General features: G+C 35.5%; 1 pseudogene; it reads left to right on the plus strand.

Annotated features, from left to right (window-relative positions):
• The window catches only part of LOC123936858, a 70,188-nt pseudogene extending 45,041 nt beyond the window's left edge, over positions 1–25,147 (plus strand).
• Positions 25,148–25,994: the final 847 nt, after the last annotated feature.

Genomic DNA, 25,994 nt, shown 5'->3' on the forward strand with positions numbered 1-25,994 from the left:
AATGAAGAGCATCTTGATTGCTTCCATTATTTCACAATTATGAATAAAGCTGCCGTAAACATCAATGTGCAGGTATTTGTGTGGACATAGATTTCCAACTCCCTTGGATAAATACACAGGAGTGCAATTGCTGGATCATATGGTTAAGAGTATGTTTAGTTTTTTAAGAAACTGCCAAAGTGTCTTCCAGCTGGTTATACCATTTTACATTTTCACCATCAATGAGTGAAAGTTCCTGTTGCTCCACATCTTTGTCAGCATTTCTTGTCAGTGTTCCAGATTTTGACCATTTTTTTTAAAAGATTTTATTTATTTATTTGACAGAGAGAGATCACAAGTAGACAGAGAGGCAGGCAGAGAGAGAGAGACAGAGGGAAGCAGGCTCCCTGCTGAGCAGAGAGCCCGATGCGGGACTCGATCCTAGGACCCTGAGATCATGGCCTGAGCTGAAGGCAGCGGCTTAACCCACTGAGCCACCCAGGCGCCCCTGATTTTGACCATTTTAATACGTGTGTAGTGGTATCTTGTTGTTTTAATTTGATTTTCTCTGATGACAGATGATGTGGAGCATCTTTTCCTATGCTTATAGTATCTGTATATCTTCTTTGAAGACTTTGGCCCATTTTTAAATTTTTATATTGTTGAGTTTTTAAGAATCTTTGTATATTTTTGATAAAATTCTTTATCAGCTGTGTCTTTTGCCAGTCTCCCCATCTGTGTCTTCTTTTCTAATTGTTTTGATAATGTCTTTCACAGAGCAAAAGTTCTTAATTATAAAAAGTCAAGGTTATCAATTCTTTCTTTCTTGGGTTGTTCCTTCATATTGAAAAAGACATTGCCATACCCAAGGTCATCTAGGTTTTCTCATATATTATTTTCTAGGAGTTTTATACTTTAGATCGATTTTGAGTTTTTGTGAAGGGTATAAGGTCAATATATAGATGATGATAAGGGTATAAGGTCAATATCTAGATGATGATGATAAGGATATAAGGTCAATATCTAGATGATGATGATGATGACGACGACGATGATGATTTTGTATGTGGTTGTTCCACTTGTTCCAGTGCCATTTGTTGAAGAGAGTGTCTTGTTCCATTTTATTACATTTTCTTCTTTGCCAAAGATCAGTTGATTACACTAATGGGAATCTATTTTTGGATTCTCTATTCTGTTCCATTGATCTATTTTCTATTCTTCAGTCAATACCACAGCATTTTAATTACTATAGCTGCATATATCATGAAATAAGGTAGTATCACACCTCCAAGTTTGTTCTTCTCTTTTAATATTTTATTGGCTATTCCAGGACTTTTGCTACTCCATATAAACTTTAGATTTAATGCTTGTTGATATCCATATAATAACTTGCTAGGATTTTGAATGGGATTGCCTTGAATCTATAGATCAAATTGGGAAGAACTGATATCCTAACTATATGGGGTGTTCCTATTCATGAGCAAAGAAAATTTATCCATCATTTAGCTTTGTGATTTCTTTCATCACAGTTTTATAGTTTTTTCTCATATAGAACCTATAGATATTTTGTTAGATTTATACCAAACTATTTCAGTTTTTGGTTGCTAGTGTAAATGTTATTATGTTTTTAATTTCAAATTCCATTTTTTATTATCATAAGTATATAGGGAAGCAATTGACTTTTGTGTAATTGATCTTGTATTCTGCAAACTTGTTATAATCACTTATTAATTCCAAGAGGGTTTTTTTTTAAATCAGTTCTTTTAGATTTTCTACATAGATGATCATGCCTTCTACAAAGACAGTTTTATGTCTTCTCAATCTATTTATGTTTCATTTCTTTTTTTCTGACTTATTACATGAGCAAGGACTTTGAGTATGATGTTGAAAAGGAGTGATGAGAGGGGACATCCTTGCCTTATACCTGATCACAGTGAAAAAGCTTCAAAGTTTCTCACCATTAGGTCTGATGTTAGCTGTAGGTTTTTATAGATAGTCTTTGTCAAGTTGAGAATTCCACTCTGTTCTTAAATTACTGAGAGTTTTTAACACAAATGTGTGCTGGATATTCCAAATATTTTTTCCACATCTATTGATATGATCATGTGATCTTCCTTTTTTTCTTTCTCTGTTCATGTGATGGATTAATTCCTTTTTGAATGTTGAACCATCTTTACATACCTGGATAAACCCACTTGGTCATGGTGTATACTTCTTTTTACACATTGTTTGGTTCAATTTGCTAGTTGTTTATTGAGGATTTTTGAGCTGTTGCTGTATAAAATAGCCAACAGATGTTATTTCTATTCAATTGGTTGATGGTATTGTTGAGATCAGCTGTGTTTTTACTGATTTTCTGTCTATTCTGTTTTTGATAGAGGGGTGTTAAAGTCTCCAACTATGATAGTGGATTTATTAGTTTCTCCAGGTAGTTCTATAGTTTTTGCCTGTGTACGTTGATGCTATGTTGTTAGGTGCATTCAGATTTATGTGTTTTGGAGAATTGCCTCCTTCATCATTATGTAATATCCTTCTTTGTTAATTTTCCTTACCTTTTAGTCTTCCTTGTCTGAAATTAATACAGCTACTCCTGCTTTCTTTTGATTACAGTTAGCATGGAGTGTATATTTCTCTGTTTATTTATTTTTAATTCATATTAGTCTTTACATTTAAAGTGGATTTTTTTGTAGACAACATATGGTTGGGTCATATTTTTTTATCCACTCTGACAATCTCTGTCTTTTAATTGGTATATTTATACTATATACTATCCATTTATACTATTTATACTGTACATTTAAAGTGATTATAGATATAGTTGAATTAGTGTTTACTATTTATTGCCCTTGTTCTTTACTTCTATATATTTCTTTCATTTTTCTGCCTTTGTAGTATTGCCTTTGTGGTTTTATTTTATTTTATTTTTAAAGATTTTATTTATTTATTTGACAGAGAGAGAGATCACAAGTAGGCAGAGAGGCAGGCAGAGAGAGGGGGGAAGCAGGCTCCCTGCTAAGCAGAGAACCTAATGCAGGGCTCGATCCCAGGACCCTGAGACCATGACCTGAGCTAAAGGCAGAGGCTTAACCCACTGAGCCACCCAGGTGACCCTCCTCTGTGGTTTTAATTAAGAATTTATTTATTAATTTTAAGCATTTCATGATTCAACTTTCTCTTCATTCTTAGCATGTCATTCTTTTCTTTTTCTTTTTTTTTTTACCTTTTTTATTGGCTGTCCTAAAGTTTGCAATATATGTTTATATCAAGTCAATTTACAAATAATACTATGTCACTTTATGATAGTATATCTTATATTTTAAAAAATCCTTATTTTTTCCTTCGTATTATTTTTTCCTGTCTCGTATCATTGCTGTCATTCATTTCACTTACATATAATCTTACATAAACATATATACACACACACACATATGCATATATAATTGAGTACATTGTTGCTATTATTATTTTGAACAAACTATTTCTATTAGATCCACTAAGAGTAAAAAAATAAGTTTTATTTTACTTTCACTTGTTCCTTCTTTGGTACTCTTACTTTGTCATATAAATCCAAGTTTCTGACCTATATTATTTTTTTTCTCTCTGAAAAACTTATTTTAACATTTCTACTTGCAACAGATTCCCTCAATTTTTGTTTGAGAATATCTTTATTTCTCTTTTATTTTTCAAAGATAATTTCACAAGGTATAGAATTCTAGGCCTGTAGCTTTTTTCTCTCAAAACTTTAAATATTTCATATCACTCTATTCTTGCTTGTATGGTTTCTGAGGAGAAGTTGAATATAATTATGTAATTCTTTTTTATTTTTCTATAGGTAATATTTTTTTTCTTTTTTTTTCTGTGATTTTTTCTTTTTAATCTTTGATTTTCTGTAATTTGACAATGATATTTCCAGGTGTAGTTTTTTTGCCATTTATCATGTTTGGTGTTCTCTGAGCTTTCTGGATATAGGGTTTGATGTCTGACATCAATTTGGGGAAATTATTAGTCATTAGTGTTTCAAATATTTCTTCTGTTCCCTTCTTTCCTTTCCCACTGGTATTCCCATTATGTATATCTTGCACTTTTTGTAGTAGTTCTACAGTCCTTAGGTTTTCTGTTCCGCTTCTTCAGTCTTTTTAGTTTTTGTTTTTCAGTTTTTGAGCATTCTATTGATACCTGTATTAGACCAGAGAGTCTTCCCTCAACTCTCTCCAATCTACTAGTAAACCCATCAAAGACAGGCTTCATTTCTGTTATATATATTTTTTTCATCTGTAGCACCTCTTTTTCATTATTTGTTAGGATTTCCATCTCTCTGGTTCCTTGTGTATTTTTTCCTGCTTATCATATACTTTATCCATTGAAACTCTCAACTTGTAAATTATAGTTGTTTTAAATTCCTGGTCTGACATCCAAACATCTCTGCCATGTCTGGTTCTGATGCTTGCTCTGTCACTTCAAATATTATGAAATGCAGCTAATGTAGCACTTAACTGAATACTTAGAGCCTAAAGCACATACATTATAAAAGAATGAAAGTTGAGAATATGTGAGATATGTTTCCATCTCAAGATGTTAGAAAAGAACAATAAATCTTACAAAAGAAAATAAAGAAGAGGAGTTAACATAAGAGCAGAATCAATGAAATAGAAAATGAATAAATGCACAATATAATTTTGTGTTATAATTATAGTATAATTGTATTAAAATTTTTTCTTGATAGTCAGATATGATACATTGAATAAAAGGAACTACTATAAATAGGCCTTTAGTAATGCATGCTGAGTTTTCAGGAGAGGGAAAGTATTCTCTAGTCCTACAGGTAGGTCTCAATCTTTTAGTGATTTGTGTCTCTGGACTCTAACTTCACAAGTGTTTTTTATTTCTTTTCTCCCTCCTTCATTGGGACAGATTGGTTACAGTGAGTTTGTATTGGGTATTTCCCTTCGCTAGGCCAGTTACGCTCTGATAATACCCTAGTGGGGTTAGCTCTGGTTAAGTAGTTTCACGTGAGGGCAGACCTTGTTAAGAAGAACAGTATGCTCTGGAGTATTTAAAAATGGCTTCTTTAGGATTTTGATGATTTCCTTTCTCAAACTGTGTCTTTCATCCAGTTTGAACTTATTTCTGTGGATGATGTAAGAAAAGTCCAGTTTCATTCTCCTGCTTGTTGCTGTCCTGTCGCGGCCGGCGGGACAAATCGACCAGGAAACGTGAGGGTAAGAGGATGGTGAAAAGAAGTTAAAGAGGCAAAGAGATGGGGGCAGGAGGGACACTGAGGAGGATGTCCAACAGTGCCGAGTTTATTCAGGGCAGCGAGGCATTATATAACCAACAGAAATAATTACAAAGAATTGTCCATCATTAGCTAATTACAAAAGAATTTGTTATATATGCATGAAACCCTCCAGACTTCCCCATTAACTACTTCTCAAGGTCTAAATGCAGATCGTCCAAGGCCAGTGGTCTTTGTCTTCAGATAATTACAAAGAAGTAACAACAAACCTGAGAGTGTTCTTTGAGCTGTGCTGAAACAACAAGGACCAGTTAAGAATTTAGGACCCCACCCAAATTGCTCTCATCTCACTAGTAAACGTGTGGGAAGTCATGTAGGCGAGCGCACAACACATAGCACAGACCCTTTCTCAGGGCAACTCAACTTTTCCGTCCAAATAAGCCTTGTGTTAGGCTATTCGGACTTTAAAGGAGACACATGTCAGGGCCTGGTTTGGTCCTCATCTCAAACCTTATCGTGGCCTCCCACATTGTCCACTTTTCCAACACTGATTATTGAAGAGACTGGTTTTTTTTTTCCCCACTGGATATTCTTTCCTGCTTTGCTGAAAATTAGTTGACCATAAAGTTTTGGCTCCATTTCTGACTTTTCTATTCCATTCCATTGATCTATATATCTGTTTTTGTGCCAGTACCACACTTTCATGATGATTACAGCTTTGTAATATAGCTCGAGGCCCAGAATTGTGCTGCCTCCAGCTTTGCTTTTCTCTTTTAAGATTTGGGTCTTTTTTGGTTCCATACAAATTTTAGGATTGTTTGTTCTACTTCTGGGAAAAAATGCTGGTGGTATTTTGATAGGGATTGCACTGAATGTGTGCATTGCTTTAGGTAGTATATTTTACAATATTAGGTAGATATTTTACAATATTGTTCTTCCTTTCCATGAGCATGAATGCTTTCCATTTCTTTGTGGCATCTTCACTTTCTTTCATAAGTATTTTATAATTCTCAGAGGACAGATCTTTCACCTCTTGGTTAGATTTTTGTCTAGGTATCTTACGATTTTTGGTCCAGTTGTAAATGGGATTGATTCCTTGATTTCTCTTTCTGCTACTTCATTATTGGTGTGTAGAAATGCAATAGATTTCTGTTTGTTGATTGTATCCTGCAACTTTATTGAATTCATGTATCAGTTCTAGCAGTTTTTGGGTCAACTTTTCAGGTTTCCACATAGGGTATCATTCTGTCTGCAAATAATGAAAGTTTAACTTCTTCCTTGCCCATTTGGATGCCTTTTATTTCTTTTTGCTCTCTGACTGCTGAAGCTAGGACTTCTAGTACTATGTTGAACAACAGTGGTGAGAGTGGACATCCCTGTCTTATTCCTGACCATAGAGGAAAAGATCTCAGTTTTTCCCCATTGCTGAATATTAGCTGTGGGTTTTTTGTGCGTGGCTTTTATGATTTTGAGGTGTGTTTTCTCCATCCTACCCTGTTGAGGGTTTTTAATCAAGAATAGATGGTACATATCTTTAAATGCTTTTCTGTATTTATTGAGATGATGATCACATGGTTCTTCTTTCTTTTATTAGTGTGGTGTATTATGTTGATTGATTCATGGACATTGAACCACCCCTGCAGCACAGGAATGAATCCCACTTGATTGGTGAATAATTCTTTTAATGTACTCTTGGATATGATTTATTCTTATCTTGAGAATTTTTGCATCCATGTTCATCAGGGATATTGGCCTGTAATTCTCCTTTTTAGTGGGGTTTTGTCTGGTTTGGGCATCAGGGTAATGCTAGCCTTGTAATACGAGTTTGGAAGTTTTCCTTCCATTTCTGTTTTTTGGAATAGTTTGAGAATAGGTATTAACTCTTCTTTAAATATCTGTTAGAATTCCCTTGGTATAAGCCATCTGGCCCTGGACATTTGTTCATTGGGGGATTTTTAATTAGTGATTTAATTTCTTTGCTGGTTATCAGTCTGTTCCAATTTTCTACTTCTTCCTGTTCCAGTTTTGGTAGTTTGTATGTTTCTAGGACTTTATCCATTCCTTCTAGCTTGCCAAGTTTGTTGGCATATAATTTTTCATAATATCTTAAAATAATTATTTATATTTCTTTGGTATTAGTTGTGATTTCTCCCCTTTAATTCATTATTTCATTTATTTAGGTCCTTTTTCTTTTCGTTCTGGTATGTCTGGTTAGGGGTTCAATCAATTTGGCAACCACCTCTTTGACTTTGGCCATAACAACTTCTTACTAGACACATCTCCAGGGGCAAGGGAAACAAAAGCAAAAATGAATGATTGGAACCTCAGCATGATAAAAAGCTTCTGAACAGCAAAGAAAATAAAACTTAAAGGCAGCCTTTGGAGTGGGAGAAGATATTTGCAAATGACATCTGATGTAGTGTTAATACCTAAACTTTATATAGAACTTATCAAACTCAACACCCAAAAAGTAAATCATCTAGTCAATAAATAGCCAGAAGACACAAATAGACATTTTTTCCAAAGAAGACATTAGATGGACAATAGACACTCATCAGCAAGGAAATACAAATGAAAGATGCTCAATATCACCCATCATCAGGGAAATGGAAACCCAAACCCCTATGAGATACCACCTCATTCTGTCAGAATGGCTAAAATTAACAACTCAGGAGACAATAGATGTTGGTGAGGATGTGGAGAAAAGGTATAAAAGGTATAAAAGGAATAAAAAGGTATAAAATAAAAATAAAGGTATAAAATAAAAAATAAAAAGGTATAAAAGGAAACCCTTTTATACCGTTGGTGGGAATGCAAACTGGTATAGCCACTATGGAAGATAGTATGGAATTTCCTCAAAAAGTTAAAAATAGAATTACCCAATGACCCAGCAATTGCACTACTAGTTATTTACAAAAAGGATAGAAAAATCCTGATTCAAAGGGGCACATGCACCCTAATGTTTATAACAGCATTATCAAAAATAGCCAGATAGTGGAGAGAGCCCAAGTGTCCATCAACTGGTGAATGGATAAAGATGTTATGGTACAGATATACAATGGAATATTATTTAGCCATCAAAAGGAATTGAATCTTGCCATTTGCAAATGTGGATGGAACTAGAGAGTATTATGCTAAGCAAAATAAGTCAGAGAAAGACAAATACCATATGATTTCACTCAATGTGGAATTGAAGAAGCAAACAGATGAACATTTGGGAAGGGAAAAAAATAAAAAAGAGAGGGAAGCAAACCATAAGAGACTCTTAGCTATAGAGAATGAACTGAATGTTGATGGTAGGGTGGTGGGTGATGGATGGGCTAAATGGATTATGGGGATTAGGGGAGTACTTGTTGTATTGAGCACTGTTATTTGTATGTGATGAATCACCAAATTCTACTCCTGAAATCACTGTTACACTAAATGCTAACTAACTAGAATTTAAATAAATTTGAAACCAAAAAAATACAAGGAAAAGTATGGAAAATTAAAAACAATTTTAAAAATGGCTATATCCCCAGAAGAAAAAGTTTGGAAACAGTGTGATGGTTGCACAGCAATTAATGTAATTAGTGCTGCCAAACTGTACACTTGAAAATGGTTAATATAAATAACAAATTTTGGGTTAGATAAATATTTTACCACAATAAAAAAATGATACATAAAAAACAAATAACGGGGCACCTGCATGGCTCAGTGGGTTAAAGCCTCTGCCTTCGGCTCAAGTCATGATCCCAGGGTCCTGGGATTGAGCCCCGCATCGGGCTCTCTGCTCAGTGGGGAGCCTGCTTCCCCTTCTCTCTCTGCCTGCCTCTCTGCCTACTTGTGACCTCTATCTGTCAAATAAAAAAAAAATCTTAAAAAAACAAATAACTAACTAAAAAAAAAACAAAAACAAAAACAAAATGCCTTTTTTCTTCCACCTACTGGAAGCCCTGGGAGATATTTCTCCAACATTTACCTTTGGAATTTGGCCACGCTATTGGAGGTAAATCTCACAATATTGTGGAGCACCCTTATGACCGTGTCCCCTGGAGTTTTTAAGTTTCAGAGTTGTCTGCACTGAGCCTCCAATAATTCACCAGCAGTTCAGTTTTTCTTACCTGGAACTGGGTTCTTGTAGAAGTTTCTGCATGTAAACCTCTGCTCTTGTAAGCTAAGACTTCTGTATTTGCTTGTTTGTCTCTCTGATTTATGGGTCAGCAGTTATCACTGTGCCCTCCCCTTTCTTATGGAACCAGGAAGATTTGTGTGTTTTTTGGTCTTTTCAGCATTTTACTTGTTTTTAGGATGGACTGATGACTTCCAAGCTTCCTACATAAGGAACTAGAAACTGGGACTCTCTTGGACTGTATGTGTCAGTTTTTAATATAAAGTTTATGATAATAAAATAGCTGGTGTTTTCTTTTCTTTTTCTTTTTAATTTTTCATATATTACTATAATAAACAAGATTATGTTCACATGTATATCTGTATTTATGAATATGTGTGTGTCTGATTTTAAAAGCTGTGCAACCACCTCCCAAATCATATGGATAATTTTTTTAGCATTATAACCCTATTTTTTAAATAGAACTTAGGTTCCCATTGACTTAAAATGTCATTTTTTGGGCATGCCTGTGTGGCTTAGTCCATTAAGTATCTGCCTTCAGCTCAGGTCATGATTCCAGTGTCCTGGGATTGAGTCCTACATTGGGATCCTTGCTAGTGAGAAGCCTGCTTCTCCCTCTGTCTGCCATTCCCCCCTGCTTGTTCTGTCTCTGACAAATAAATGAATAAAATCTTTAAATGAACAAATAAAATATCATTTTTTGGCATTTATCAATGATACATGTTTTTGTTTCATTGAACATCATTCATTGATGGCACATTCTCTTAGCAATGACAATCCTTGATTACGTAAAGACCAAGACCTTGTCCCTAATATACTATTTTTTTCCTAAGAGGGACTAGGACTTAAAAAAAAAAAAAGACTCAAAACAATTCTTAGACTCCCAAAAGAAGGAAATAGCCTGTGTAAGATGTATAGTTTCCATAAGTAATGAACAAGTAAGTGTCTCCCAGAGGGCAGATTCTCAGATATGAGAGAACAATAAGCAAGGAAGTTCCCTTTGATCAGGAATGTGAATCTAATAAAGTAACTTTCTCTGCAACAGGTCAAAATTAGTGAATTTAAGGGGAGTACAGTACAGGGCCTAGCCAGCTACACTGTGTGTATGTGTGTGTGTGTTTGTGTGTATTTTATTACCATATACTGTTTTATTTGCCCCAGGGGTACAGGTTTGTGAATCATTAGACTTACACATTTCAAGACACTTGCACATACCCTTCCCAGTGTCCATAACCTAGCCACCGTATCCTTAACCCTCCACCCTCAGCAACCCTTAATCTGTTTCATGAGATTAAGAGTCTCCTATGGTTTGTCTCCCTCCCAGTCCCACCTTGTTTCATTTTCTTTCCCTCCATAGATCCCATAAACCCCTGCCCTGCCTCTCAAATTCCTCATATCAGAGAGATCTTAGGATAATTGTCTTTCTCTGATTGAGTTCTTTCGCTTAGCATAATACTCTCTAATTCCATCCACGTTGTTGCAAATGGCAAGATTTCATTTTTGATGGCTGAATAGTATTCCATTGTATATATACCACTTCTTTATCCATTCATCTGTTGATGAACATCTAGATTCTTTCCGTAGTTTGGCTATTGTGGACATTGCTGCTATAAACATTTGGGTGCACATGCCCCTTTGGATAACTACATTTCTATCTTTAGGGTAAATACCCAAGAGTGTGATTGCTGGGTCGTAGGGTATCTCTATTTTCAACTTTTTGAGGAACATCCATACTGTTTTCCAGAGTTGCTGCATCAGCTTGCATTCCCACCAAAGTGTAGGAGGGTTCCCCTTTCTCCACATCCTCACCAACACCTGTTGTTACCTAACTTGCTAATTTTAGCCATTCTGACTGGTGTGAGGAGATATCTCAATGTGCTTTTGATTTGTATTTCCTTGATGCCAAGTAATGTTGAGCACTTTTTCATGTGTCTGTTGACCATTTGGATGTCATCTTTGCAGAAATGTCTGTTCTTGTCTTCTACCCATTTCTTGATTGGATTATTTGTTCTTTGGGTGTTGAGTTTGCTACGTTCTTTATAGATTTGGATACTAGCCCTCTATCTGATAACATCATTTGCAAATATCTTCTCCCATTCTGTCATTTGTCTTTTGGTTTTGTTGACTGTTTCCTTTGCTGTGCAAAAGCTTTTGATCTTGATGAAGCCCAAGTTCATTTTTGCTCTTGCTTTCCTTGCCTTTGGCAATGTTTCTTGGAAGAAGTTGCTGCGGTTGAGGTCGAAGAGGTTGCTGCCTGCATTCTCCTCAAGGATTTTGATGGTATCCTGTCTCACATTGAGGTCTATCTTCCATTTTGAGTCTATTTTTGTGTGTGGTGTAAGGAAATGGTCCTGTTTCATTCTTCTGCATGTGGCTGTCCAATTTTTCCAACACCATTTGTCGAAGAGACTTTTTTCCATTAGACATTCTTTCTTGCTTTGTCAAAGATCAGTTGACCACAGAGTTGAGGATCCATTTCTGGGCTCTCTATATGTCTGTATATGTCTCTATATGTCTGCTCATCTATATGTCTGTTTTTGTGCCAATACCATACTGTTTTTGTAATACCATACTGAGCTTTGTAATAGAACTTGAAGTCTGGAATTGTGATGCCACCAACTTTGGTTTTCTTTTTCAATAGTCCTCTGGCTATTTGGGGTCTTTTCTGGTTCCATATAAATTTTAGGGTTATTTGGGGTGCCTGGGTGGCTCAGGTCATGATTTCAGGTTCCTGAGATTGAGCCCCGCATCTGGCTTTCTGCTCAAAGAAATGGAACAAATAACCCTAAATTTTTTTTAATGATTTTATTTATTTAAATGATAGAGGGAGATCACAAGTAGGCAGAGAGGTCTGCAGAGAGAGAGGGGGAAGCCTGACTCTCTGCCTACTTGTGATCTCTCTCTATCAAGTAAATAAATAAAATCATTTTAAAAATTTAGGGTTATTTGTTCCATTTCTTTGAAAAAAGTTTATGGTATTTTGATAGGGATTGCATTAAATGTGTAGATTGCTTTAGATAGCACAGACATTTTCACAATATTTGTTCTTCCAATTCATGCATGGAACATTTTTCCATTTCTTTGTGTCTTTCTCAATTTCTTTTATGAGTACTTTATTGTGTTCTGGACACAGATTCTTTGTCTCTTTGGTTAGGTTTATTCCTAGGTATCTTATGGTTTTGGGTGCAATTGTAAATGAGATCAACTCCTTAATTTCCCTTTCTTTTGTCTTGCTGTTGCAACTGATTTCTGTGCATTGCTTTTATATCCCGATACTGTACTGAATTCCTGTGTGAGTTCTAGCAGTTTTGGAGTGCAGTCTTTTGGGTTTTCCACATAAAGCATCATATCATCTGCAAAGAGTGAGAGTTTGACTCCTTCTTTGCCTATTTGGATGTCTTTAATTTCTTTTTGTTGTCTGACTGCTAAGGCTAGGACTTCTAGTACTATGTTTAATAGCAGTGGTGATAGTGGACTTCCCTGACATGTTCTTAACTTTTGGGGAAAAGCGCTCAGTTTTTTCCCCATTGAGAATGATATTCGCTGTGGGTTTTTCACAGATGGCTTTGATGATATTGGGGTATGTACCCTCTATCCCTACACTGTGAAGAGTTTTGATCAAGAAAGGATGCTGTACTTTGTGAAATGCTTTTCAACATCTATTGAGAGAATCATATGGTTCTTGTTCTTTTATTAATGTATTGTATCATACTAATTGATTTGAGGATTTTGAATCAACCTTGCAGCCCAGGAATAAATCCCACTTGATTGTGGTGAATAATCCTTTTCATGTACTGCTGGTTCTTATTAGCTAGTATTTTGGTAAGGATTTTTTCATCCATCTTCATCAAGGATAGGGGTCTGTAATTCCCCTTTTTGATGGGGTCTTTGTCTGGTTTTGGGATCAAGGCAATGCTGGCCTCAAAAAATGAGTTTGGAAGTTTTCCTTCCATTTCTATTTTTTTGGAACAGTTTCAGGAAAATAGGAATTAATTCTTCTTTAAATGTTTGGTAGAATTCCCGTGGGAAGCCATCTGGCCCTGGGCTCTTGTTTGTTGGGAGATTTTTGATTACTGCTTCAATCTCTTTCCTGGTTATGGGTCTGTTCAGGTTTTCTATTTCTTCCCGGTTCAGTTTTGGTAGTTTATATGTCTCTAGGAATGCATCCATTTTTTCCAGATTTTCAAACTTGCTGGCATATAGTTGCCCATAATATGTTTTTATAATTGTTTGCATTTCTTTGGTGTTGGTTGTGATCTCTCCTTTATCATTCATGGTTTTATTAATTTAGATCTTTTCTGATGTCTTTTTGATAAGTCTGGCCAGAGGTTTATTGATCTTATTAATTCTTTCAAAGAACCAGCTCCTACTTTTATTGATCTGTTCTACTGTTCTTTTGGTTTCTATTTCATTCATTTCTATTCTGATCTTCATGATTTCTCTTCTTATGCTGGGTTTAGGCTTTCTTTGCTCTTCTTTCTCCAGCTCTTTAGGTGTAGGGTTAGTTTGTATACTTGAGACCTTTCTTCTTCTTGAGAAAGGCTTGTATCACTATATACTTTCCTCTCAGGGCAGACTTTATTGTATTCCAAAGACTTTGAACAGTTGTGTTTTCATTTTCATTTGCTTCTATGATTTTTTAAAATTCTTCTTTTATTTCCTGGTTGACTGATTCCTTCTTTAATAGGATACTCTTTCACCTCCATGTATTTGTATTCTTTCCAACTTTCCTCTTGTGATTGAGATCTAGTTTTAAAGCATTGTGGTCTGAAAATATGCAGGGAATGAGCCCAATCTTTTTGGTACTGGTTGAGACCTGATTTGTGACCCAGGTTGTGATCTATTCTGGAGAATGTTCCATGCACTGGAGAAGATTGTGTATTCTGGTTTCACTGGGATGGAATGTTCTAAATATATCTGCAATGTCCATCTGGTCCAGTGTGTCATTTAAAGCCTTTATTTTCTTATTGATTTTTTGCTTAGATGATCTGTCCATTTCAGTGAGAGGGGTGTTAAAGTCCCCAACTATTATTATATTATTGTTGATGTGTTTCTTTGATTTTGATGTTAATTGGTTTATATAATTGGCAGTTCTCTGGTTAGGTGCATAGATATTTAAAATTGTTAGATATTCTTGTTGGACAGACCCTTTAAGTGTGATATATTGTTCTTCCTCATCTCTTATTATATTCTTTGGCTTAAAATCCAATTTATATGATATAAGGATTGCCACTCCAGCTTTCTTTTGATGTCCATTAGCATGATAACTGGTTTTATAATCCCTCCCTTTAAATCTGTAGGTGTCTTTGGTTCTAAAATGAGTCTCTTGCAGACAGCATATTGATGGTTCTTGTTTTTTTTTTTTTTTTTTTTAATATCCATTTTGATACCCTGTGTCTTTGATTGGGGTATTTCACCCATTTACATTCTAGGTAACTATTGAATGATATGAATTTAATGCCATTGTATTGCCTGTAATGTGACTGTTACTGTATATTGTCTGTGTTCCTTTCTATTTTGTTACTTTTAGGCTCTTTCTTTGCTTAGAGGACCCCTTTCAATACTTCCTGTAGGACTGGTTTGGCATTTGCAAATTCTTTTAGTTTTTGTTTGTCCTGGAAGCTTTTTGTCTCTTCTATTTTCAATGACAGTCTAGCTGGATATAATATTCTTGGCTGCATATTTTTCTCAGTTAGTGCTCTGAATAGATCATGCAAGTTCTTTCTGGCCTGCTAGGTCTCTGTGGATAGGTCTGCTGCCAATCTAATATTTCTACCATTGTATGTTACAGACCTCTTCTCCTGAGCTGCTTTCAGCATTTTCTCTTTGTTACTGAGACTTGTAAGTTTTACTATTAGATGATGTGGTGTTGACATATATTTATTGATTTTGACGTGGCTTCTCTGTGCCTCCTGGAGTTTGATGCTTGTTCCCTTCAGAAATTAGGGAAATTCTCTGCTGTAATTTGCTCCAGTATCCCTTTGGCCCCCCTCTGTCTTTCTTTTTCTTCGGGGTTCCCAATTATTCTAATATTGTTTCGTCTTACGGTATCACTTATCTTTTGTAATCTCCCCTTGTGATCCAGTATTGTTTGTCTCTCTTTTGCTCAGCTTCTTTGTTCTCCATCACTTGGTCTTCTATATCATTAATTCTCTCTTATGCCTCATTTATCCTAGCAGTAAGAGCCTCCATTTTTTATTGCACCTCATTAATATCTTTTTTAATTTCAATTTTTTTTAGATTTTAGTTCTTTTATTTCTCCAGAAAGGGATTTTATTTCTCTTGAAATGGATTCTCTAATATCTTCCATGTTTTTTTTTTGAGCCCAACTAGTGCCTTGATAATTATCATTCTGAACTCTACTTCTGACACATTACTGATGTCCATATTGATTAGTTCCATAGCCACTGGTGCTGCTTCTTGGTCCTTTGTGTGTGTGTGTGTGTGTGTGTGTGTGTGTGTGTGTGTGTGTTGAGTTTTTCTGCCTTGTCATTTTATCAAGATAAGAACAGATGAGTGAGAGAACCAAGTACTAAAAGGTCGCAACGAATCCAGAAAAAATATACACTGGCCAAATCAGAAGAGCCCCCAAACCAGGGGGAGAAGTGAAGGGGAAGTAATGAAAAGGAAAAAAAAAATATATATATATATATATATATATATATATATTAGACTTGTGAATAGAACACAGCCACACATTTGATTTTGGGTGTATTTTGGTCTGTTAGAAGAAACTACCTCCCAGTATTTTAAAGAAGGAGTAACATATATATACAAAAATATGGGTAAACATGATGAAGGGATGGAATATGACTGTAAAGATGAAAATATAAAAAAAAGTTTCTAAAAAAGGAATTGATAAAATAAGAAGTTCTTTGAAAAAAGAAAAAAAAGAGGAAAGTATGTGATTAGGCTGGGGAGTAGAACAAAACCATGTACTAGATTTAAGGTATATTTTGATCTATTCAAAGAAATTGTATCCCAAAATTTTAAAGAAAAAAAGTTGTATGTATGTAAAAAATAAGGTTAAATATCATGATGGGATAAAATGTGATTATAGCATTGAAAATTTAAAAAATATTTTAAAAATATATTGATAAAATAAAATTGTTAAAAGTTAAAATGGGAAAGAGGAAAAATAAAAAAATAGAATAAGAAAAATAAAATTTAAAAAATTTAACTTTTAAGAACTGAAGGATCATGGAAAATAGCCATGAATTCTATGTGTTGCTTTCCTCTAGCTCGGGAGTTCTGCAGTTGTCACTGATGTGTGAACTTGATCTTGGCTGGATGTTCTTGCTTATCTTCTGTGCAGGGCCTGTTGCAGTGATTATCAGATGTCTTTGCCTGAGACAGAATTGCACCACCCTTGCCAGGGTCCATGCTCAGTAATCTGCTTGGTTTTGATCTTGGGATCTTTTGTTCCCTAACCACTTTCTCTATAGCTTTGGAGGAAAGGAATGAAAATGGCAACCTCCAAATCTCTGGCCCATTTGAGGCCAAGAGCTCAGGGCCCCACTCCTCAATGCACCCTCAGAGGAAAGCCATCAATCCCTCCTGTCTCCCCAGTCTCCGGCCACACTCTGAGCTTACCCAACCTGTGATGGAGTGTTTCTATCTCTGGTGCATGGCTCTATTTGGAGTCTCCAAACCCAGCAGATTCCTGCAGCACCTCCTGCGCTGCTCCTCCCAGCTGAGGAAGGAGGGGGTCTCCCCAGATCTGCCCCTTGTGGGGTCCCTACTTGAAGAGAGGTGGCCTGACTGTGCCCTGGATCACAGTTTAAGGTAATCCTGAGCTGAGAGCCCCCTCTTTGGCTCCATCATTACAGCTGGCTTCCCCAATCTGATACCTGGAAGCTCTACCACATTCTGACACCCCTGGTCTTTTTGTTCCTCCACAGGTCCTGAGACCACACTGTCCCTGCAAGAGCTCCATGCCTCACTTAGATTCTGGAGTGACTTCCCTCAGTGGAGCAGACTTCTAAAAGTTCTGATTTTGTGCTCTACTGCTCTACCACTTTCTGGGATCTGACCCCTCCCCCTGTGATCACTCTTCCCTTATGTTGCCTTGGATTCACTTCTCCACACATTCTGCATTCCAGAAAGTGATCACTTTTCTGTTCCTAGCATTTCTGCTCTTCTTTCTTCTATCTCCTATTGAGTTTATAAGCGTTCAGAATGGTTTTATAACTACCTAGCTAAACTCCTAGGACTTGATGATATTTAGGTCTCCTACTCCTCCTCCATCTTGCTGCAGCATTTTATATTGTGAGCAGCTGTGTGCTTCCCTTTCCAAATGTAAGTTTTCTACTGTTATTGTTGTTCTGTCAGTGATAGCACACACAGGACTGATATTTTGTCCTTTACATCATATTTTGCAGGACCACAACAACTAGATCCAGCAACAATGAGAAGATAAATCAATATCCAGAGATTTTGAAATTTCAGCTCTGTGGTTAGTGAATAAAATTTTGTATTGTCTTCTTTGGGTAACAAGTGAGTAGATATCACCTGTGGAAAGAGGGCACACATAGATATATATAAAGAGAAAGATGGTTTGTGCAGAAATTACTTGCTGCTCAACAATGTTCTTGTTCTCCACCTCTTGATCTCAGAAGTGAAGATTTCTTACCTCTCTTGCTCTTTTGTGCGGACGTTTCCCAAGTTCTAGCCAATGAAGTGTGAGCAGAGTTGACCTTTCCAGTCTTGGCCCATTAAAAACTCCCATGTTTGCTCCTGTGGGCTCTGTTTGCTTTCTATTTGGAAGGAACAGCATTGCCAGGCAAGACTTGTATTGGTATAAGGTGAAGATGACAGAATGTCTGTTGGTCATTTGGAGGAGGATTGCCCTACTGACCTGTTTACTCTTTTGAGCAAAAAATAACCTTCTAATATATTCATAGTATGTCTTAGGGCAAGTATAACAAAGTATCACAGATAGGTTGGCTTATAAACAAATTTATTTCCCACAGTTCTGGGGCATAGGGAGAGGGAGAAGCTGGTTCCCAGGCCCCTGGGATGATGACCTGAGCTGAAGGCAGACACCTGACTAGCTGAGCAATACTGGCACCCACTTAGAATGCCTTTAAATGTAGGTATTCTGTTGAGCAGTGTGCTGCTTCTCCAATTTCTCTTTTAGGGAAGACTGTAATTGATTTACTTTGAAGTATTGGGCCATTTCTAAAACAATAGTTTCCTATAATATAATTTTGATGCCACATGCCTTATCTTGTGGTACGGACACATCAGAACTGCATAGAATGAATCCCATTGATGAAATAGAGGCTCATCTATCAGATAAAAGGGAAAAGTAATTAAAACACACACACGCAGACCCAAAACGCTGATTTCTACATGAGGACCTATCTAAATTTCATCTGTAGTTATAGATGCTCATGTCTATATGGAATCATAAGGTGATAACCTATTCATCTCCCCTGCTCTCTATTCATCCTCCTTCAAAATGAAATGAAAATATTTCAGTGGCATGATTTTATTTTTCTTTTTAGACCTCTTTCAGGCACTAATTGGGATGGATTTGATCTGATACATTGTTCATCTCCTAGTATTGTCAGAAGTTATATGATAAATGGAATTGACTTTGTATATGATATAATGTTTTTCCTGTGTATAATCAATTATATTCCAGCATCATCTGCTGAATTAGATATTGAAGTGTTTTCCTAGTGATTTGTAAAAGCATGGCTACTAGATACAAATATTCTTATGTGAAGATCTGAATCATGGTTCCTTAATATGTTCATTGTGCATCTCTGTCCCAACATCACACACTTGGTATTACTAAATGTCTGAATATTTGACAGATTGAAGTGCTCCTCCTAATTCTGCAGCTTTAAATTTGTCTTGGTGATGCATTGCCCTTTATTATTTCACATGGATTTGTAGCAAACTTGTTAGCTGTGAAAATCATTTTTGGGATTTGGATCATTATCACATCTAATTTATAGAATAACTTGTAGGAAATTGGCATTCTTCATAACATTTAGTCTTTCCAACTATGGATACATAATTCATTTCTTTTTTTTTTTTAATATTAGTATGCACTTTTAGTAGTAATAGGAGTAGGAGTAGTAGTAGTAACAATTGCAAGAACCAGTTGAATGGTGGTTACTATGTGATAAATGTTTTCTATGTACTGTCCATATATCAAATCATAGATTTCTATGGGTGGGAAATATTATTATCTACATTATGCTGATGATGAAACTGAGGTACAGGTACATGTGTTGTTATATAAGAGGATGATCTAGTATTTGAATCCATACAGTTTGTCTGCAGAGTTTAGAATCTTCACCAATATCTGATAATGCCTCCCTAAGAAGTTGGACCACCTTCTTGGTGACTCTACCATTGGTTTATTACCTTGGATTTTCTTTTTTTTTTTTTTTTTAAAGATTTTATTTATTTGATATATATAGAGAGAGATCACAAGTAGATAGAGAGGCAAGTAGAGAGAGAGGGGGAAGCAGGCTCCCCGCTGAGCAGAGAGCCCGATGTGGGGCTCGATCCCAGGACCCTGAGATCATGACCTGAGCCAAAGGCAGAGGCTTAACCCACTGAGCCACCAGGCGCCCCTACCTTGGATTTTCTAACTAAATAATGATACTTTATGTGCATAACTGCAATAAAATTATTAGTTACATTCCAGTCCTTAAACTACTCATGTTTGCTCACTTACATATTACCTTAGCTAAGACTTCCAGGAAAACGTTCATTATCATGGGTGATAGTATACTGCTTTTGATTTAAAATAGAATACTTCCAAATATTTAGCAAGATGTTTACTGTTTTAAGAGTTAACATGATAAAGTTATTTCACTTCTATTTCCCCCATTTTAAAAACTATAAATGAAGGGCGCCTGGGTTACTCAGTCAAAAAGTGTCTGCTTTTGGCTCTGGTCATGGTCTCAGGGTCCTAGGATCAAGCCCCACATCAGGCTTCCTGCTTGGCTGGAAGCCTGTGTCTTCCTGTCCCACTCCCCCTGCTTGTGTTCCCTCTCTCACTGAGTCTCTCTCTGTCAAATAAATAAATAAAATCTTAAAAAATAATAAAACTATAAATGGGTTCTTAATTATTTTTTTTAAGATTTTATTTATTTGACAGAGATCACAAGTAGGCAGAGAGGCAGGCAGAGAGAGAGAAGCAGGCTCCCTACTGAGCAGAGAGCCCAATTCGGGGCTCAATCCCAGGACCCTGGGACCATGACCTGAGCTGAAGGCACTCACTGAGCCACCCAAGGCACCCTGGGTTCTTAATTTTTTAAAAATATCTTTTCTGCTCCTATTTTCTGCTGCAAAAACTTGTGCTTTCTTGAGATGAATCCAGTGTCTCAGAAGAGATCCCAAAGTCCAAAAAGCATGACTTCCACAATACACTTTCTGGTTGCAAGGTTTTCTGTGTCATTTGTAAACCCTGGGCCTTGGGAGACTTGGTTAACTTCCCTAACAGTAACAATCTTAGATGCTGGTGAGAAGGAAACTTCCTCTGGACCCTGCCCTTTGGGGGTCCTATGTATCACAATTACACACAAAAAATGAATTTATTAAATAATATTTGAATGTCTTTTATTGTTTTGCTGGTAAATATTTGACAAGAGGCTCTCAAACATGTGTTCATGCATATGCATACATGTGTATATAAATACAAATTTTATTGCTACAAAGGTTGTGTATCATACTACTTGTAAATAATATTCGATACCAGGTACTGTAAATTATATATAGCCAATTGCTTTTCACAAAATGTTTACACTGATTATTATTATTATTATTATTGTTTTGCTTCACTTCTGTATATATACCCAACTTTTGAATGTTGGACTAACAAATATGTCTTGACATGAATGTTGGCTGATCAATTTCATTTATATTAATAATACAAAGTGAAATAATGAAGACATGTATTGGAACTTCATTTGTCCATCAGTGATGCAAGGAACTTCTTTACTGAATTGGATATCAGATTTAGAAGAACAGAATAATATTTTCAGTTTTATTCTACTTTCAGTGTAATGGCTACACACAAGATATACTTCTGGTTTGACGTCTATGATTAACATTTTCTTTTTCACTTTCTTAAGTTTAGGCAGTCAACAAAATAATAAATACCTGATTGTAGAATTTGCCTTTTTGTTGTTGTTGTTGTTATTTTTTTTAAGATTTTATTTATTTATTTGAAAGACAGAGATCTCAAGTAGGCAGAGAGACAGGCAGAGGGAGAGGAAGGGAAGCAGGCTTCCTGCTGAGCAGAGAGCCTGATGTGGGGCTCCATCCCAGGACCCTGAGATCATGACCTGAGCTGAAGGCAGAGGCTTTACCCCACTGAGCCACCCAGGCGCCGCTTGTTTTTTTTTGTTGTTGTTGTTATATAAATGCTCCCATCAGGGCAGATTTCTTCTCCACGTGAAAGAGATGCACAGTAGCACACCATAGTATACTGGCTCTGCCATGCAGATAAAATAGATATAAAATCTTCTTCAGTATAGAACATAGTAAAATGTGTTAAAATAATGACTTATTTTGAATATTAATTTTCTTAACTTTTAATATAATTTGTTTAAATGTACATTTACAAAATTTAATTCTTAATAATGTGTGGGTTTAAAAATTGGCTTGTAAACTTCCTGAAGATATAAGTTGTTATGAACCTGCATGCACAGACTCCAGTATACCACTAGCACATCCACATGTAAATTCAGTTCCAGTTGCTCATATATTGCATCCCATAATATTAAACATAAACCTTCCCATGTGGTTCAGGCTCCAGAAAAACACACTCTACATCTTTGCCCTGTGTTTTAAGGCAAAAGCATGACTGAATTCATTGATGTGAAATTTATAGATACTTTGGGCTGCTGCCAGTGTTGGAGATGGACTTTAGTGCACAAGGAGGATTTGAACAGAAGTGCTAAGGAAAGCTTATTACTTGCCAAATCCTTCTTTTAGAAAGGACCAGAGCAATAGGTTTTGTGTGATGAAATATCGAGTTCAGTATTGCAGAACCTCCTTCACCTGGTATTGCAATTCATGATCCTGGAGTTACACATTCATTAATGTGGCACTCAAAAATACTGTAGAAAGCAGGAGAGAAATATTTTGTGAATCTATACAATTCAAATTTTCTTGAAGTTTTACCTATGTGGTCTACACAGAATGTGAATGGAACATACTAGGTTTTTTTTGACAAATTGTCGGTGAACATTAAAATTATAAATAGCATTTTTTGTCAAAAATTATATTGAAATTTCTGAATAAAGTTTTATTAAAGTGTAGATTTTTTATAATTTGTATCTTTTGTATAAATGTTATTGAACTGTAACATACATAGAAAAAGAGTGCACAGATTTTAAAGATAGATCCTGATAAAATTAAATATTACTGTTGTAACTACTCTCTGATATAGAAACAGAACTTTACCTGGATTCCAGAAAGTCTTTCACATTATGCTTATCTTTTGCAATCACTATTAACTCTGAAGGGCAACATTTATCTTGACTTTACCCCTATATATTAGTATTATTGCTGCTGCCTTTTTAAAAACATCTTTAATATATATAATGCACATATGTATTCATATATATCAAATATATATAGCCTCTCTCTTTTGCATCTTGATTCTTTCTTTCAACATTATGTTTGTGTGATGTATCCATGTTGTAGCACAAAGATGTAATTCTTTTTTTTCTCCTTGCTGTATAATATTGTATGAATATATCACTTTATTTATTGTCATGCTGATGGAACTTTGGGTTGTTTTCCCAATTTATATTATATAATACTGCTATGAATGAATGTTGCATATCTTCTGGCAGATGTATTTTTACATATTTGTAGATACAAGCACTATTATAGAATAAACATTGGTTCCCAGTGTGCTGCACCATAATGTAAACTTAGATCTATCTGTTTCTAGACCCTATTAACCATTTCTTAATTATAATAGTCAGTGCAATCTTGATATCTGGTAATGTAGATCTCTAGATTTCTTCCTTGAGATTGTCTTTACTGTTCTTTCTTCTTTATATTTCCATATACATAGTAAAAACAGCTTCTCAATTTCTTCATACACACACACACACACACACACACACAGAGAGAGAGAGGCATCAGCTTGAATTCTAAACTGGATTGTATTAGATCTATAAATGAGTTGGATAAATTTATATTACTCAAATAGTCAACATTCGAATTCATGAATATGCTATATTCTTCTTTTTGAGGTTTCCATAAAAATTCCTTGTTAACGTCATGAAGTTTTTATGTACCAGGTTGCACATCTTGCATTAGATTTATTCTTAGATACTTGATTTTTTTTAATCTGTTGAAAATTGAGTAACATTTAATGTTTTTTCTTTAAAAGATTTTATTTATTTGACAGAGAGAGACAGCCAGAGAGGGAACACAAATAGGGTGAGTGGGAGAGGGGGAACCAGGCTTCCTGCGGAGCAAGGAGCCGGATGTGGGGCTCGATCCCGGAACCCTGGAATCACGACCGAGGTAAAGGCAGATCCTTAACCACTGAGTCACCCAGGTGCCCCACATTTAACATTTTTTAAAAATGATTTATTTATTTATTTATTTGAGAGAGGGAGAGAAGGAGGGAAAGAGTATATTTTCGAGTGGGAGAAGGGATAGAGGAAGGAGAGAAATCCTCAAGCCGAATTGCCATTGAGTGCAGAGCCCGATGAGGGGCTCAATCCCAGGACCTTCGATCATGACCTGAGCCGAAATCAAGAGTCAGACACTTCACCTGAGTCCCCCAGATGCCCCAACATTTAACATTTTAATTTTTATATTGTTTGTGGTGCATAGAGATGCTTTATGGCTTCTAACATCTTAAGTTTATTTTAAACCAGAAATCTAACTAAATTCCTTATTAATTTAAGTAGTGTAGAGGTACTCTTTTATATTCTATCATCACAGTTAAGTCACTGTTAATGATGAAAGTTTCATACATATATATATTTTAAAATTTCTTATTCTCTTTACTGCCATTTTATAAGGCTTTTATTGCCTGAATACAACTGCCTACCACTTCTTAAATAGTACTGAATAGAATTTACATAGTGGGTTTTCTCTGTGTCACTTCTGACTTTAGGAATAAATCTTGTAATTATTCATCATTAAGTATGAGATTTGTTTTTGTGTCTTCATGGATACATTTTTGGTATATTTAGGAAGTACATGATTTTCCTGGTTCCATCAGTGTTTTTTTTTTTTTTTCCAAATGTTGAATGATTTTGAATATTATCATATCTTTAAAATGTACTGAGATAATATTTAGTTTACTACAACAAATGGTGTTAATTTTCAAATGGTAAACAAATTTAGCATGCCTAGAATAGAATCCACTTGTCTGTGACATGCCATTTTTCTCTTACATTGCTAAGTTCAGTACAAGAATGTCTTGTTAAGGGTATTTGTATCTGTTATTAAGAAAGGATTAACTATATGTTGGAGCTTGAGAAGCCCTGTCCTTCTAGGAGGATCCTTTAGTCACTATGTTAGCTGACAAGGTGTCTCTCCTGCATACAATGAAAAGCAGGGATCTAAACTTATCAAAAAAGCTAGAGGGGCATCTTTTATTCCTATTGGAATGTAGGTTTTGCTGCAATCATTGCATTTGGACTGTATAAATTGAAAAACAGGGAAAATACTAAAATATCTGTTCACCTGGTCCAAATGTGTGTGGTAGCCTAAGACTTTGCTGTGGGAACAATGACTCTTGGAATGGCTGTTCCATGTATACAGAATTCTGGGCAAAGCCTAAACCTTGGAAGAAGAGAAACTGTCTGTCTTGATTTTATTGATAGTGCTTGCTTTAGTTAGACATCTCATGTTGACTTTATATGTTTACATTGAAAATAAATTGTTTGAATGGGTAGGACAATAACATGGTAATTTGAAATTATGAGTGACTAGTTAACTAGCTAGGTCATTCAGGGGAGTCAAATTAGCACAAAAGAAACTTGTCACTTTTAAATGTCCTTGACAGAGGTAAAATATGAACCTTCTTAAACTCTTTTGATGAGATTAGTTCTAAAGAGGACAATTTGCCAGTCCTGAGGTACTCCCACTTGCTACAGAATATTATATGCTTTTGATGTTAACGTGGGAATCCTATTTGCCCTAATTAATTTAACTTTATTCAACCTGTCTTGCAGAATGATAGAGCGTTTCAGTTTTTAGGGCCGTGGGGCTGTTAATGAACTTTTCAGAACAGTGCATGGAATATAACATTATAAGCTTCCACACAACTGAAAATGTATGTGTGTGTTTAAATCTAACCTGAGAAGATAATAGCTGCATAGGAGTAGTATTTACTTCAGAAGAAGACTTGCAAACATGGGAATAATTTAGCTATGGATCCCTAGCTTTTTTGTAACTGAAGAATTCTATTTATGTTCCTGTTGCATTAGAATAATTTTTAAATGTTATCTTGAAATAGAAATATGTATTTTGAGTACTAATGTAAAGTAAATGAAAAACACCTTTTAAATGTAAAAAAAAGATTATCTGTACTTTTTCATTCTTATAATGCTCTTCTCAGATTTTTGTGTAAGATTTTAGATTCCTTGGAAATAATTTCTTCTCATATAATTTTCTGGAAGATAAAATGGGTTCTGCTTCTTTCTTAAATACTTAAAT

The sequence above is a fragment of the Meles meles genome, chromosome 2 (genome assembly GCF_922984935.1).
Source record: "Meles meles chromosome 2, mMelMel3.1 paternal haplotype, whole genome shotgun sequence".
In the NCBI taxonomy this organism is placed as follows: Eukaryota; Metazoa; Chordata; class Mammalia; order Carnivora; family Mustelidae; genus Meles; species Meles meles.